Source organism: Colobus angolensis, unplaced genomic scaffold (assembly GCF_000951035.1).
Source record: "Colobus angolensis palliatus isolate OR3802 unplaced genomic scaffold, Cang.pa_1.0 Scaffold18, whole genome shotgun sequence".
Classification (NCBI taxonomy): Eukaryota; Metazoa; Chordata; class Mammalia; order Primates; family Cercopithecidae; genus Colobus; species Colobus angolensis.
Window position 1 is genome coordinate 1,854,333 of NW_012114932.1, and position 5,204 is coordinate 1,859,536.

Here is a 5,204-nt window from a genome sequence, read left to right on the forward strand (position 1 = left end):
AACTCCTGACCTCGTGATCCACCTGCCTTGGCCTCTCAAAGTACTGGGATTACAGGCGTGAGCCCCTGCACCCGGCCTCTTTTCTTTTTTCTTTGAGACGGACTCTCGCTCTGTCGCCCAGGCTGGAATGCAGTAGTGTGATCTCAGCTCACTGCAACCTCCGGCCTCCCGGGTTCAAGCGATTCTCCTGCCTCCGCCTCCTGAATAGCTGGGATTACAGGTGTGTGCCACCACACCCAGCTAATTTTTTGTATTTTTAATGGAGACAGGTTTTTGCCATATTGGTCAGGCTAGTCTAGAACTCCTGACCTCAAGTGATCTGTCACCTCGGCCTCCCAAAAGTGCTGGGATTACAGGCATGAGCCACTCTGCCCAGCTGCCTTATCTTTTCTTAAAGCACCCCTGGGACCATCCTTCTGCCCGGGTTGCCTAGCCTCTTCCCACCCCACTCCCCTCTGCAGTCCTCAGTGCCCCTTTTCTCTCTGTGTGCCCCACTCCTGCCCAGGGAAGGGGAGGCGCATGGAAATCTGAGTGGCTGGAACCAGGAGGAAATTCACCTTCTTTATGTTAACCCCCAAGTCCCAGTGCTTGGATTCTGAGGGTGGAGGCAGGCCTGGGGGAAGGGTTGGTCTGCCACTCCCAGATTCCCCTGAGGGACAGGTCCCACAGATCACCTGCTCAGCCCCAGCTTCCCTCCCTGGGAGTGGACTGCCTCAGGTTTCACCCTTCCCTTGCCCCAGCTGCCCCACCAGCTGAGTGTGCCCAGCGGTCAGTACTCTCTATAGCCAAGGACATCGGGACCCCAGACTAAGAGGGGTCATAACCTGCTGGGGGGCCCAAAGATGGGACCTCAGGCAGCAACCCAAGGCCCTGGGTTGACTATAGCCTCAGGAAACCCATGTTTCCCAGCCAGGGGTCTGGTTGGGCCTAGGCTAGGCTATGGGGGCCCAGTTCTCCAGAGAGGGGCTGGGCAGGGCTGGCTGGGGCCTAGTCTCTCAACGACACAGGTGTTTCTTGCTGGAGTTTTAGTTGCTCAGAGAGGAGATCCAGTGCTTGAGCCTTGGTCTGCTCAGATCTCTGACTCTGTGTCCAGGCTGGACCCTTACCACCCTGTGGTTTTCAGACAGGGAAGGGGCCTCGAAGGAAAATGTGTAGGCTGGGCTGGGATGGGGACACAAGACATGTGAGCCCTGCCACCAGCTAGAGTTTACAGGAAATTCTGTGTTGAATCCCTGAACATCCCCCAAGCTGCTCCTAGAGTTTTCTCATGATGGGGCTTATTGTGGGGGAAACCCTGGGGCTCCCAGTAGTCTGGACAGGTGTTAGTTCCTGCTCCCTCTGTCACCTGCTGATCAAGGACACCTCCTCACCAAGAAAGATGGGGCTGTGTGGCTGTGGGTCCTAGACTCTAGAGAACCCAACCCTACCCATGCTGTCCCCACAGGCCCAGGATGAGGCCTTCACATCTTCCCAGGCAGAGACCCTCACCCTATATAGGCCAGACCACAGACAAAGATCCCACTTGACAGATAGGGAAACAGGGGCCCTGAAAGAGCCACGTGGAAGGTCTGAGTCAGAACAAGCAAAGCACAGTTGGCCTGCTTTGTGCCCAAGGCAGAGGCAGCAGGAGGATCTCTGGAGGGGCTCCCAGGCAAATCTCAGGGCCTGGAGATCCTCAGATCACTAAGGTTTCTGAAGGGCCACCTTTCATCACGTCTTCTGTCATGTTGCCCCCAAGCCTTTGCCTAGACTGTTCTCCCACCAGGAATGCCTTTCCCTGTCTCCCTAGCGGGGCTCTCCTGGTCCTTCTGGCCTGGATAAAATGAGCTGTGTCTTGGTCACATGTCATTCATTCATGCCGGAGGCAGTGGCTCACGCCTGTAATCCCAACACTTTGGTAGGCTGAGGCGGCAGATCACCTGAGGTCGGGAGTTCAAGACCAGCTTGACCAACATGGAGAAACCCCGTCTCTACTAAAAATATAAATATTAGCTGGGCGTGGTGGCCCATGCCTGTAATCCCAGCTACTCAGGAGGCTGAGGTAGGAGAATCTCTTGAACCTCTTAAACCTGGGAGGTGGAGGTTGCGGTGAACTGAGATCGTGCCACTTGAGCCACTGCGCCCGGCCCAAAATTTTCTTAGAGTAGTGGTAGGCAAGGCCTACAGGGGTGGGAGTCACCTCAGGAAGGCAGAACGGGAGAATCTGATGGCTTAGATTTAGGGGAATTTGAGTCCCTAAGGGCCTGGGCACCACCCAGACCCCACATCTTGGAGAGGTCCTGTAAGGGCTGGGAGATAGACTCCAGGCAGAAAAGGGCCTGGCATCTAGGGAAGCCTGAGCCCCTCAGAAGTGTGGAGCCTAAGCTGGGCACGATGGCTCACGCCTGTAATCCCAGCACTTTGGGAGGCCAAGGCGGGCGGATCACGAGGTCAAGAGAACGAGACCATCTTGGCTAACACGGTGAAACTCCGTCTCTACTAAAAATACAAAAAAATTAGCTGGGCATGGTGGTAGACACCTGTGGTCCCAGCTGCTCAGGAGGCTGAGGCAGGAGAATGGCGTGAACCCGGGAGGTGGAGCTTGCAGTGAGCCAAGATCACACCACTGCACTCCATCCAGGTGACAGAGTGAGACTCCGTCTTAAAAAAAAAAAAAGGAAAAAGAAAAAAAAGAAGGTCGGGCACAGTGGCTCACGCCTGTAATCCCAGCACTTTGGGAGGCCAAGGCGGGCGGATCACAAGGTCAGGAGATCGAGACCATCGTGGCTAACACGGTGAAACCCCGTCTCTACCAAAAATACAAAAAAATTAGCCGGGCTTGGTGGTGGGCGCCTGTGGTCCCAGCTGCTCAGGAGGCTGAGGCAGGAGAATGGCATGAACCCGGGAGGCGGAGCTTGCAGTGAGCCGAGATTACGCCACTGCACTCCAGCCTGGGTGACAGAGCGAGACTCTGTCTCAAGAAAAAAAAAGAAAGAAAGAAAAGAGAGAAGAAAGACAAACTCAACAAGGCTGGGGCTGGGGGGGTGTGTGCACACATGTGCATGGAAGCCTCCTGCAGGTCCCATCATGGGCCCCAGCTCCAGGCCTGGCTGCATGAGGCTCTCACCCTCCCATGGGTATGCACTTGCCCCCAGTTTCCTCAGCTGTTAAATGACAGCAAGTTTCTTCCTCACAGGGTGCTGAAAGGATCAAACAAGCCACCGAGCACAGATTGCCAGGAGCAGCATCTAGTGTGTAGGGTGCAGGCTCCCTGAGTCACCTTTGTTATGACTCATCAGCCCTCCCCAGTGGATGACAGGGAGACACAGATGCCATCACTGGGGCACAAGAGACTGTGGAATTGCTCTGTTGCGGCCTCAGGAGAGAGTAGGGACACATTTATCTTCTCATCTAACAGGAGGGTCCACTCAGGTTGGGACAGTCCTCAACTGCCCTGCCTTGACCCTGTCTTCTGCCATTGCCTCTGATCTTTGGGCATCCAGGCCCGCACGGTGGCCCACCTAGCACACACGTTTTACCCACCAGAGCCTCCACAGGCAAAGGCAACCTTACTGTCTTCCGTGGGGCCGGGGCGGGTGGAAGAGGGACCAGCATGTGGGTTGTCATGGGAATGGCAGGCCACCTGGGTCTCCTGGGCCCCCACCTGTCTCCCTCCTTAAACAGGACAGCCTCACTCTGGCTTTCCCACTCTGGCTCTGACCCCAACACCCAGCCCACAGTTCCTGCAAACAATCATGCAGCAGGAGCTGTAGGGCAAGAAGATGAAGCCCCGGGTCAGCAGGGAGGTATCGGGCAACAGGGTGCAGAGAGTGCCCTGGGGCTGTGAGGGTGACTGAAGGAAGGCTGCCTAGAGGTGACACTGCCACTGGGCCTTAAAGGACACATCACAGATAACCTGTCCTGAAGGATGAGTGAACAGCAGTGGGAGAGCCTGGAGGCATGCCCTGCCGTGGTGTGTCCGGGACGCCAGAGTGGGGCAGGACTCAGGCAGCTTCACAATCTACTAGAGATGGGTGACGGGGTGAGGGCAGCAGCAGTGGCACATGAGCTTCATGTGGGCTGGCTCTTCCAAGGGCCGGGGAGGCCTGGACGGAGCAGCAGAGAGTCAGTGAGGGCAGACGTGGGCCCTCGAACAGTCCTTGGGGAGGACCCAGCCAGAAGTACCTAGGCCAGGTGAGCAGGCTCAGCTGGCCCCAGGAAGCAGAGATGCATGGAACCAGAGGCTGGGGCTGGGTGTTGCTGGAGACTGCCAGCCTGGGGGGCCTTTGCTGCCTCTGTGAGGACTCTATTGGTTGGCTGAGACCCATCCTCCCCCAAGGGACAGGACACCCCATCTGTAGGACAAGCTGCTTTCAGGAGGGGTGGTAAACGGGTGCGCCTTGAGGCTTCTACAAGGGCATAAGGCCATAGGCCAGGTCCCTCTCATACCTTCTGCCCTCCCTTGCTTCCCAGCATCCTCCTCTGCACTCCTGGCTGCCATCCACGCACACCCATGGAGGGTCCTTGCACTGGGGTAAGGCCTGTCTGCTTCCAAGGGGGCAGGGGTTACTCCTCAGAGTCCCTGCCCTAGCGCCCTAATTCATAAGATACTAAGGCCCGGATACTGAGGGACAAAGCTGTGCCCAAAGTACCAAGGAGTTGAGGGCTTCAGTCTCCCAGGGTCTTCACCAGCCTTTCTCCCAGGCCCCCATGAATGAGCACTCCTAGAAGGCGAGTGGGCTGGGAGATGGTCCTGGGCCATCCCTAACCCTCCCCCAAGCCCTGCCTGGGGATTCCCTGCCACGATGGACTGCAGCTCCTCCAAGGGCTTCTCTGGGAACAGATCTGCTGAGCCAGTTTGGGGAACAGAGGGGTAGGGGTGCCGTCAGGGGGTCAGGCGGGTTGTAGGCAGGGGCTTCAGTCTCCCCCAGGAGCTGTCTGTGCTCCAGGTGTCAGGCAGGGCTCTTGGCTACCCCGCCCCCACCAGGTGTGGGGCTTCCAGCAGCTCAGAGGCCCCTTTGTCCTTTATCTTCTCTGCCTCCTTGGTGGCAGCGTACAGATAAGCATCCCATTTGGGGCTGAAATTCCAGCTTGGCTGCCCATTCTACCACCTAGGGGTCTTGGGGCTGCCAGCTACACCCTTTGTCCTGCCTTGGGACCCACCCAAAGTGTCCAGTCCACCCAGCACCTCCAGCTGCACATTTTCCCCAGGACCCCTCCCCAGC